The sequence below is a fragment of the Triticum aestivum genome, chromosome 3D, assembly GCF_018294505.1.
Source record: "Triticum aestivum cultivar Chinese Spring chromosome 3D, IWGSC CS RefSeq v2.1, whole genome shotgun sequence".
Lineage (NCBI taxonomy): Eukaryota > Viridiplantae > Streptophyta > Magnoliopsida > Poales > Poaceae > Triticum > Triticum aestivum.
Genome location: NC_057802.1, coordinates 47,037,943 through 47,049,312, shown reverse-complemented (window position 1 = coordinate 47,049,312; position 11,370 = coordinate 47,037,943).

Genomic DNA, 11,370 nt, shown 5'->3' with positions numbered 1-11,370 from the left:
TGTCCGACCCGGCCACCGCGCCCGCCCGTCTGCGTCGTCCGCCCCGGCCGCAGCGCGCGGTGACGGAGGAGCTAGCTAGCTAGCTCGCTCCTGGATGGTGTCGGCGTCCAGGGAATGGGGGTACCCAGACTTGCCTGCCTGCGGCCCAAGGCGTGGCTCCATCAACGGCCCGGTACGGCCCAGCTTCAGTAGCAACAGCTCAAGACCCTCGCGAGGGGCCAAGCCTCGCGAGGCGGACGACACCAAGACCTCCCTGGGAGTGGCCTAGCTAGGCTGGCTCCCAAGGAGCAGAGATATCTATGCAAGGCGCACCTCGCGAGGTTCACATGACGTGAGCCATGACGACCAAGGCCAGGCAGGCGCCAACGGGTGCAGCGTACCAGTTTCCTCTTTGGTGCTAAGGAGGCAAGCGCAGACGCGGAGTCCCGAGGAATCAAGCAAAGGTTTCCTTGTCGGTGCAACAAGACCAAGACCACCAAGACGGCAGGACGGAGGTCATCGCGGAGCCCATAGCGACGTCACCACCAGAGCCTTTGGTAGGCGAAGACTACTTTTGTCAGGATAGCTTGTACTAGTTGTCTTCCTTCAAACTTGGCCGTTGTGGGATCCCTTCCCGCCTACATTTGGGAAGAGGACCAAGACCACTATAAATAGGACTTAGCCACCACCATAGGGGGCATCTCATCTTCGGCTGGATCCATTCCACCAAGGCCATCTCACCAGCTCATCGAGCTCAAGAACACCTCACCTCCTGAGGTCGTTCATCCACTATACTAGTTCATCCTCAGTCCCTCAAGGCAATCCACCACAAAACTGGAGTAGTGTATTACACCGCAAGGTGGACCAAACTAGTATAAACCCCCGTGTCACCTATTCTTTGGGTTCGTCGAGTTAGGCCGTGGAATCGTTGAGTGAGCAGGCTGGGGAGAAAGTGTTATTCATGCGCACCCCAGAGTTCAAACCTCTCAAGGGTCTACGGAACCCAAAATCCGACATTTGGCGCGCTAGGTAGGGGTGTGCCGAAGCCTCTTCTTCGTCAGTCGACGCACCGCTCCACTGCTTCCATGGCTGATGCTCGCCGAGCCCGCGCTGAGCGCCGAGCCGCTCTCGCCACCCGCGTCGCCCAGACAGCGCCTGTCGGCGGGCCTCCCCGTCGCTCTCCATCACCCGCAGCCAACGCTGCCACTGGCACGGCGGGCACGAGCAACAAGCTTCGTCGCTGCACCCCTCCATGCGGCGGGATGGATGTACCACCACCCCGTCGCTGACTCCGGCCGGCTCGTCGTCCCACGCTCGTCGTGGGCCTGCGGACGCACAGGCTTCGCTACTCTTGGCGCGCGAGCTCCTGCGCTACTGCCCCGTCGACGACCTCTACGAGGACTGGCTGGACCGCATCACCGAGCTCGTCAGCGCCACTGGGGGTTCTCCCGCACCGTCTCTCTCGCTGCCTCGCCCGGTGCCTGCCGCGGGCGACGTAGCCAATGGAGCGCCTTCACCACCTCCCCGTCAAGACGTCGCCCTCGCACCAAGGCGCGCGGCCCCGCGGCACGACCTGCCGCGTAGGATGCCCGCGCGTGAAGAAGGAAGCTGCCGAGGTTCCGTGGCCGCAAGAAGATGCTCCCGTGCTCCCGGCACCACCGCGTCAAGACCGTGCGCCGCCTGCGGTGGCGGCGCGTGGGTACCAAGACCAGGCTCCGCCTCCACGACGGGCTCCAGCGACTACAACGGGTTGCCGTGCCTTTACTCCCGAGCTGCGCAGCGTCGTCTAGCGCGGGAAGTTCAAGCCCGACCTGCCTCCGCGCTACGACGGCACCCCCGACCTTGCTGAGTTCCTGCAGCTCTATGAGCTAAGCATCGAGGCGGCCAACGGCGACGAGAAGGTCATGGCGAACTGGTTTCCCAAGGCTCTCAAGGACGGCGCGCGCTCATGGCTCCTCGACCTGCCCGCGGGATGGATCTCCTCCTAGGGCGAGATGCGTGAGCGTTTCGTCGCCAACTTCCAGGGTACTCGCGACTGCCCACCTGCCGCGGGTGACCTGCGGCGCATCAAGCAGCAGCCAGGGGAAACCCTGCAGAAGTACATCCAGCACTTCAACAACGTTCGCCTCAAGATCCCCAAGGTGACAGACGAGGCCATCATCTCCGCATTCTCTGATGGCGTCCATGATGTCAAGATGAAAGAGGAGCTCGCCATACACGAGGACCTGTGCACGGCTCTGGAGATGTTCAACATGGCGACCAAGTGCGCGAGAGCTGAGGAAGGGCGCCTCTCCCTCCTTGAGCTCCCAGCTGCAGACCCAGAAGACAAGAAGGCCAGGGCCAAGGATGTGAAGCGCAAGGGAGCGGCCGTGCTTGCGGCTGAGCCAGAGATGAAGCGCGGCCTCGACCACCCGGAGTCATCCAAGGGCAGTCGCCCATTCTGCGCCTTCCACAACGTGCACAGCCACAACACCAGCGACTGTCAAGAGCTCAGGGCCATCCGCGACGGGCGCTTCAGTCGACGCCCTGAGCGCAACGACCGAGGCTACGTCCATGGAGGAGGACGAAGTGGAGGACACTGGGACGACCGCGGTCCCCGCCAGGAGTGGCGCGACCAGCCTCATGAGGATCGCTGGTAGGGCCAGCCTCGCGAGGACGCCCGGAGGGATCAGCCTCGTGAGGACCGTCCTCAGGGCAAGGTGGGCCTCCCTCCACTGCCACCACCACCAAGGAGGAACGACGACCAGGATGAGGGGGTTGGGGGCTTCCAGGAGCCACGCGCCATCGCCTGCATCTTGGGTGATGCTCAGGCCCCAGCCTCTCAGTGCATCTTCAAGCAGTTCGCCCGTGAGGTGAATGCGGCTCTCCCCAGGCTCGAGGCAACGTGCCCGCTTAGGTGGTCCAAGTGCACCATCACCTTTGGCTCGTCCGACCAGCTCAAGTGCGCGACCACTGCCGGCGCCCTCCCTATGCTCTATTCACCCATCATCAGCAATGTCCTTGTCACCAAGACACTCATCGATGGTGGTGCAGGGCTCAATGTCCTTTCCATCGAGACGTTCGACCGCCTCCAAGTGCCATACGATCAGCTACAGCCCACCAAGCCTTTCTCAGGAGTGACTGACGGCTCCACCACCCCGATAGGGCAGATCCGCCTCCCTGTCACCTTCGGCCAACACGACAACTACCGCACCGAGCTCATCGACTTCGACGTCGCCCACATCTGCCTACCGTACAATGCCATCCTTGGTATACGGCCCTGGCCAAGTTCATGGCGGTGACCCATCATGGCTACAACGTCCTCAAGATGCCAGGGAGCCGTGACATCATCAAGATCGCCTGCGAGGAGAAGGACGCCGTGTGCTCCCTTGAGCGCGCCTACTAGGCTGCGGAAGTCGAGGACCCGGACAACGAAGGTGCCGTCTACCCTCCCGAGGCTGTCCCCAAGAAGAAGAAGCAGCTTTTCAACCAAAAGCCTTAGGAGTCGTAGTCTCCAGCCGCACCACCTCAAGACATGTGTCCGCGAATGGGGTGCCTCCCTCCCTCGCATAGGAAGGCGCGCCCATCGCCCCTCTTAGGCTGGGCTCGGGGGCTCTCCTCTGGAGGGCCTCTGAACTAGGCAACGTCACGAGGGAGGCGCTCGGGCACCACATGGGGGCATGCTTCATCGCACGCTTCCCGCATGAGGGCACGAGGCACGAGGTGCCTGGTGCTCAGGAGTTCATCACCAAGACGACCGAGGAGCTTCAAGAGGCAAGAGCCATGCGCGGCGACCGCCGCCTACCACCTGGCGCAGCTCCTTGTCCAGGCGAGGACAGCGAGCTGCGCGTCTGCATCGACTACCTCGGGCTCAACAGGGCTGCGTCTCAGGAGCGCTTCTAGCCATCGCGCGTTGGTCGGTGTGAGGGCCCCCCTCACAACTACGTTCGCATGCCTTATAGCCTGCTGAACACGGCTGTCTCCTTCCAGCGCCACCCGCGGCGCGTCCTGGCAGCTCAGGAGACCAGGCACCAGGCGGTCTTAACGGAGATGGCGACAGTTCTTCATGAGCCCCCCCGGACCCCCAGAGGCTCCTGAGGCTCATGACCCAGGCGGCTTGTGAAGAGCGACTTCTTCGACAAGCGTCTTCAGCTTCCAACATCCCTTCAGCAACGGTGCCAGGTGACATTTTCCAGTTTGTTCAGTTGGGGGCGCCCCTCGGGCTGCATTTTTCCCAGGTCGCACGGGTCTGTCCCTGCGACATGTATCTTTTTGCATCTTTAATTTACCTTGTTGGGGGCGCCCCTCGGGCTGCATCATCCCCAGGCCGCATGGGTCCATCCCTGTGGCATGTATCATTCTTGCATCTACCTGAACTAGCGTTACCCTTTCCATCAGTCGCTTTATGATTATCATCTGCATGTCCGGTACTTCGTTGCCATGAACGTCGTACACCCTTGCAAATCCACCCACGACTGCCTCATGATTAAGGACTGGCACGGTGTCTGTGCTCAGGTCCTTCCCTGTAGCGTTGCTAAACCCAAGAGGCTGAGCTCTGGCTCACGGGCCAGCTCCCGTGTACGTCACCTCCCATGGTCCTTGGTGTCTTGCCCTCGGATGAGCTAATCGCGGATGGATAAGTGAGGGCGCACGACACGGTGCCTCGTCGCTATGGGAGCCGCGCGCCGGCTGTCTTTCTTCAAGATGTCCGCATGAGAAGACTAGGCACAACGTCCGTGCTCGGGTCCGTCCCTGCAACGTCGATAAACCCAGCGGATGAGCTCTGTCTGGCGGGCAGGCCCCGTTCACGTCACTTCCTGGGGCCATTGGTGTCTGGCCTTCTCATGTGGTAGCCTCAAGGGATTCACTCGGCGCACGTTGCCTAACCATCTCGCAGGATTATTACAAGTGCTCTCAATCAAGACCAGGCGCAACCCGCCTTGAGGTAGGGCCCCATGAGTCCCGCGCTGGCTCATGGGTGCCCAGACACACCTCCTCTAGCCCTGCCGTGCAAGCTGATAACCCACAAGTATAGGGGATCAATTGTAGCCTCTTTCGATAAGTAAGAGTGTCGAACCCAATGAGGAGCTAAAGGTAGAACAAATATTCCCTCAAGTTCTATCGACCACCGATACAACTCTACGCACGCTTAACGTTCGCTTTACCTAGAACAAGTATGAAACTAGAAGTACTTTGTAGGTGTTTTTAGATAGGTTTGCAAGAATATAAAGAGAGCGTAAATAAAAGGTAGGGGCTGTTTAGATAAAGACACAACTAAATTAGTTTTAGTAAAGAGCTTTTTGTTACGAGAAAGTTATTTGTCCCTAGGCAATCGATAACTAGACCGGTAATCATTATTGCAATTTTATTTGAGGGAGAGGCATAAGCTAACATACTTTCTCTACTTGGATCATATGCACTTATGATTGGAACTCTAGCAAGCATCCGCAACTACTAAAGATCATTAAGGTAAAACCCAACCATAGCATTAAAGCATCGAGTCCTCTTTATCCCATACGCAACAACCCCCTTACTCGGGTTTGTGTTTCAGTCACTCACGCAACCCACTATAAGCGAATCATGAACCTATTGCAACACCCTACAGCGGGGATCACTCACGCTTGCGCGACACGGAGAGCAGCATAGGACAGCACCAATAATAAAACATGCAACTCAAACCAATCTTGATCATCAAATAACCCATAGGACAAAACGGATCTACTCAAACATCATAGGATAGCCATACATCATTGGGAAATAATATATAGCGTTGAGCACCATGTTCAAGTAGAGATTACAGCGGGTAAGAGAGAGGTTACAACGCTGCATAGAGGGGGGAGAGTTGGTGATGATGGTGGTGAAGTTGTTGGTGAAGATTGCGGTGATGATGATGGTGGCCACGGCAGCGTTCCGGCGCCACCGGAAGAGAAGGGGAGAGGGTCCCCTTCTTCTTCTTCTTCCTTGACCTCCTCCCTAGATGGGAGAAGGGTTTGCCCTCTGGTCCTTGGCCTCCATGGCATGGGAGGGGCGAGAGCCCCTCCGAGGTTGGATCTGTCTCTCTGTCTCTCTCTGTTTCTGCCCTCCATTCTGCTGCCCTTTCACCGTTTCGTATATATATGGAGATCCGTAACTCCGATTGGACTGAAACCTTCGCCGTGATTTTTCCCCAAAAATTAGCTTTCTTGCGGCTCAAAGAAGGGCATCAACCACCTTACGAGGGGCCCATAAGGGTCATCGGCACGCCCAGGGGGGTGGGGCGTGCCCCCTGCCTCGTGCCTCCCTCGGGCACCGTCTCGCGTGGATTTTCCTTCCCATATTCTCCGAATATTCCAAAAATAATCTCCATCCATTTTTATCCCGTTTGGACTCCGTTTGATATGGATATTCTGTGAAACAAAAACACGCAACAAACAGGAATTGGCACTGGGCACTGGTCAATATGTTAGTCCCAAAAATAGTATAAAAAGTTGCCAAAAAGTATATGAAAGTTGTATAATATTGGCATGGAACAATCAAAAATTATAGATACGACGGAGACGTATCAGCATCCCCAAGCTTAATTCCTGCTCGTCCTCGAGTAGGTAAATGATAAAAAAGATAATTTTTGATGTGGAATGCTACCTAGCATAATCTTGATCATGTATCTAATCATGGCATGAATATTAAGACACGAGTGATTCAAAGCAATAGTCTATCATTTGATGTAAAAACAATAATACTTCAAGCCTACTAATAAAGCAATCATGTCTTTTCAAAATAACATGCCCAAAAAAAGTTATCCCTACAAAATCATATAGTCTGGCTATGCTCCATCTTCACCACATAAAATATTCAAATCATGCACAAACCCGAGGACAAGCCAAGCAATTGTTTCATACTTTTGATGTTCTCAAACCTTTTCAACTTTCACGCAATACATGAGCGTGAGCCATGGACATAGCACTATAGGTGGAATAGAATGGTGGTTGTGGAGAATACAAAAAGGAGAAGATAGTCTCACATCAACTAGGCGTATTAACGAGCTATGGAGATGCCCATCAATAGATATCAATGTGAGTAGGTATTGCCATGCAAAGGATGCACTAAGAGCTATAAGTGTATGAAAGCTCAGACTGAAATCTAAGTGGGTGTGCATCCAACTTGCTTGCTCATGAAGACCTCGGGCGTTTGAGGAAGCCCATCATCGGAATATACAAGCCAAGTTCTATAATGAAAATTCCCACTAGTATATGAAAGTGATAACTCAAGAGACTCCCTATATGAAGAACATGGTGCTACTCTGAAGCACAAGTGTGGTAAAAGGATAGTAACATTGTCCCTTCTCTCTTTTTCTCTCATTTTTTTATTCTCTTTTATTTTTTCCCCTTTTTTGGTGGGCTTGTTTTGCCTCTTCTTTTTGGCTTCTTTGGCCTCTTTTATTTATTTTTAAAGTCCGGAGTCTCATCCCGACTTGTGGGGGAATCATAGTTTCCATCATCCTTTCCTCACCGGGGCAATGCTCTAATAATGATGATCATCACACTTTTTATTTACTTACAACTCAATATTACAACTCGATACTAGAACAAAGATATGACTCTATATGAATGCCTCCGGCGGTGTACCGGGATGTGCAATGATCTAGTGTAGCAATGATATCAAAAAATGGACAAGCCATGAAAATATCATGCTAGCTATCTTACGATCATGCAAAGCAATATGATAATGAATGCTCGAGTCATGTATATGATGATGATGGAAGTTGCATGGCAATATATCTCGGAATGGCTATGGAAATGCCATGATAGGTAGGTATGGTGGCTGTTTTGAGGAAGGTATATGGTGGGTTTATGGTACCGGCGAAAGTTGCACGGTACTAGAGAGGCTAGCAATGGTGGAAGGGTGAGAGTGCGTATAATCCATGGAATCAACATTAGTCATAAAGAACTCACATACTTATTGCAAAAATCTATTAGTTATCAAAACAAAGTACTACGCGCATGCTCCTAGGGGGATAGATTGGTAGGAAAAGACCATCGCTCGTCCCCGACCGCCACTCATAAGACAATCAATAAATACCTCATGCTCCGACTTCGTTACACAACGGTTCACCATACGTGCATGCTACGGGAATCACAAACCTCAACACAAGTATTTCTACTAATCCACAACTACCCACTATCATGAGTCTAATATCACCATCTTTATATCGCAAAACTATTGCAAGGAATCAAACATATCATATTCAGTGATCTACAAGTTTTATGTAGGATTTTATGACTAACCATGTGAATGACCAGTTCCTGCCATCTCTCTAAATAGATATAAGTGAAGCAAGAGAGTTTAATTATTTCTAAAAAAGATATGCCCACGCTCTAACAAATATAAGTGAAGCAAAAGAGCATTCTACAAATGGCGGTTTTCTTTGTAAAGAGAAACAGGCAATCCAAACTTCAAATGATATAAGTGAAGCACATGAAGCATTCTATAAAGCCATACTCAAAAGATATAAGTGAAGTGCAAAGAGCATTCTTATAAATCAACCAAGGACTATCTCATACCAGCATGGTGCATAAAAGAAAAATGAAAACTAAATGCAAAAGACGCTCCAAGACTTGCACATATTGCATGAACGAAACGAATCTGAAAACATACCGATACTTGTTGAAGAAAGAGGGGATGCCTTCCGGGGCATCCCCAAGCTTAGATGCTTGAGTCTCCTTGAATATTTACTTGGGGTGCCTTGGGCATCCCCAATCTTGAGCTCTTGCCTCTCTTCCTTCTTCTCACATCGAGACCTCCTCGATCATCGAACACTTCATCCACACAAAACTTCAACAGAAAACTTGGTAAGATCCGTTAGTATAATAAAGCAAATCACTACTCTAAGTACTGTTGCAAACCAATTCATATTTTGTTTTGGCATTGTAGCTACTGAAATATAATTTTTTCATGGCTTAATCCACTGATATAAATCGATAGTTTCATCAAAAGAAGCAAACTATGCATCAAAAACAGAATCTGTCTAAAACAGAACAGTCTGTAATAATCTGAACATTCACGATACTTCTGATACTTGAACAATTCTGCTAAAATTAGGAAAAATAAGCAATTTGTATAGAAAGACAGTGCAAAAATAATCAGAACCATTTGACGTTCCAGTAAAAAAATGTAAAATCGAGCACTACAGCCAAAATTTCTGTCCTGCACCGTACAAACCAACAAGCATTGTAAACATCCTAAAGGCAAACCTTGGCACATTATTTTTATAATACAATGGAATTGTACAAGGGGATAATTATATTTAGTGAAAAGTTTCTGTAATCAAGATTCACAAAGTTTCCGTGAGCATGAACAAAGTTCAAGGCTAGCTCCCACTTTAACAATGCTCGTCTTTCTCACTTTCAGTTTTCTTTTTGAAAAAGTTTTAGGTTCCCCTCTTTATTTTATTTTGTTTTTAAACTATGTAAAAGCACTCAACAGAAATAAATGACTCTCTATAACTTCCGGGTTGTCTCCCTGGCAGCGCTTTCTTTAAAGGCATTAAGCTGCGCATATAGTGCTCAAGTAGTGAATCCACCCGGATCCCAAGGTATATCAAAGCCTATTTTAATTAGCAATGATTTGGCATTTAGTAGTGAGCACAAGGCAACATATATCATGCAACAACGAAGTCTAACTCTCTTCCTATCCATCGGCATGTCATAAAAGAACAATTCATGCACACATAGTAAAGGCCAATGCATAGTATAAACAGTTTCTTGCAATTTTATCGTGTTGGAAACATAGAGAGGTGGAGATATAGTTCCTCTCTCATAATAATTTCAAGTAGGAGCAGCAAGCACATGTATATTATATTCATCAAAATCATCATGTGCAACGGTAAAAGGCAACCCATCAATGTAATCCTTAATAAGTGCAAACTTCTTCGATATAGTGTAGTCGGGAGAATTCAAAAAGATAATAGGACTATCATGCGTGGGTGCAATAAGGGGAATTAAACAATGTATGAGTTGAAGAGTTACTCTCATTAGAAGGTGGGCACGGGTAGCTAATCCGCTCTTCCTCCTTTTGTTCTTCGCTCTCCTCATCATCTTTTTCATCCAATGAGCTCACAGTTTCTTCAATTTCTTCTTCCATAGACTCATGCAAAATATTAGTCTCTTCTTGGACAGTGGAGACTTTCTCAATAAATGCATCAATATCGGAATTGTATTCATAATTCTCATAACAATATTTCAATATAGAAAAATTTTCAGGCCTATAAACATCATCATCAAAAGCTTCGTACTTTTCAACCAAAAATTCAATTTCATAAGCACCCTTAAAAGCAACAAATTCTTCTATTTGTTCCACATCATAGTAATCATATATACCTCTAGCATAAGAAGCCAAGGTTTCATTATCATTAAATTTGCATGAAAAGGGAAGGTGTGGAGCCTTCATCCTAGAGCAACAAGTATAATCATATCTCAAGCATACTTGCCGAGCATACCACTTCAACATATAAATTTGATCCCATAATAGTTTCCCTTTTTGAGTCAAGCGATAATCCCTAAAGTATTCACGTTGGTCCAACGTGTCTCCCATTACATAATTGAATGAGGTTTTCTCAGGATTATCAAAGTGGTACAAAATATTTTTCACATAATGATCATCAAGGGTTTTAGGAGGTTCCCCATCTCCAAGAGTAGCAAGTACACCTAATTTTTTTGGTATTTCATGTTCCATATCCATAACTAAAGATAGAGAACAACTAAGAACAGCAAATAAAAATTACTTAGAGATAAAGCAAACAAGCACACACGAGAATATTCACCCCACGCTATTGCTCCCCGGCTACGGTGCCAGAAAAAGGTCTTGATAACCCACAAGTATAGGGGATCAATTGTAGCCTCTTTCGATAAGTAAGAGTGTCGAACCCAACGAGGAGCTAAAGGTAGAACAAATATTCCCTCAAGTTCTATCGACCACCGATACAACTCTACGCACGCTTAACGTTCGCTTTACCTAGAACAAGTATGAAACTAGAAGTACTTTGTAGGTGTTTTTAGATAGGTTTGCAAGAATATAAAGAGAGCGTAAATAAAAGGTAGGGGCTGTTTAGATAAAGACACAACTAATTAGTTTTAGTAAAGAGCTTTTTGTTACGAGAAAGTTATTTGTCCCTAGGCAATCGATAACTAGACCGGTAATCATTATTGCAATTTTATTTGAGGGAGAGGCATAAGCTAACATACTTTCTCTACTTGGATCATATGCACTTATGATTGGAACTCTAGAAAGCATCCACAACTATTAAAGATCATTAAGGTAAAACCCAACCAGAGCATTAAAGCATCAAGTCCTCTTTATCCCATACGCAACAACCCCCTTACTCGGGTTTGTGTTTCAGTCACTCATGCAACCCACTATAAGCGAATCATGAACGTA